The sequence below is a fragment of the Penaeus monodon genome, chromosome 21 (genome assembly GCF_015228065.2).
Source record: "Penaeus monodon isolate SGIC_2016 chromosome 21, NSTDA_Pmon_1, whole genome shotgun sequence".
NCBI lineage: Eukaryota > Metazoa > Arthropoda > Malacostraca > Decapoda > Penaeidae > Penaeus > Penaeus monodon.
The window spans coordinates 16,488,156-16,488,537 of record NC_051406.1 but is presented as its reverse complement, the minus strand read 5'-3'; positions in this window follow the sequence as shown (position 1 = coordinate 16,488,537).

The following is a 382-nucleotide window of genomic DNA, read 5'->3' as shown; positions in this document are numbered from 1 at the left end:
ACGTATTCCAAAGTCTCCCACCTCTCGCATACACAGCCACCCTCATAAAACACAGCCAGCCAAACCGAGGCACGCATTCTCACGCTCGCGCACCAGACTAAACAAACTCGGGGCTAATTTTGACACAAACAGAGAGAGGAACGACACACGCAAATAAGCCATTTGTCAAAAGCGCTTGCTGATATTAGGGACATTTGGCCAAAAGATTAAGAGCTAACGTCTCTTCCACACGCACAGAGGTAAAGCACTCACCCGCAGCCGGGGTCTCAAAGGGGTGGGGTATGCAAAGAGGGAAAAACAGGAACTGTTAAGGAAGGTCGACTTTTCGTTGCAAGAACGGATGGGGGACTTCTGGTGGTGTCGAAAAATATGTTTTGTGTTT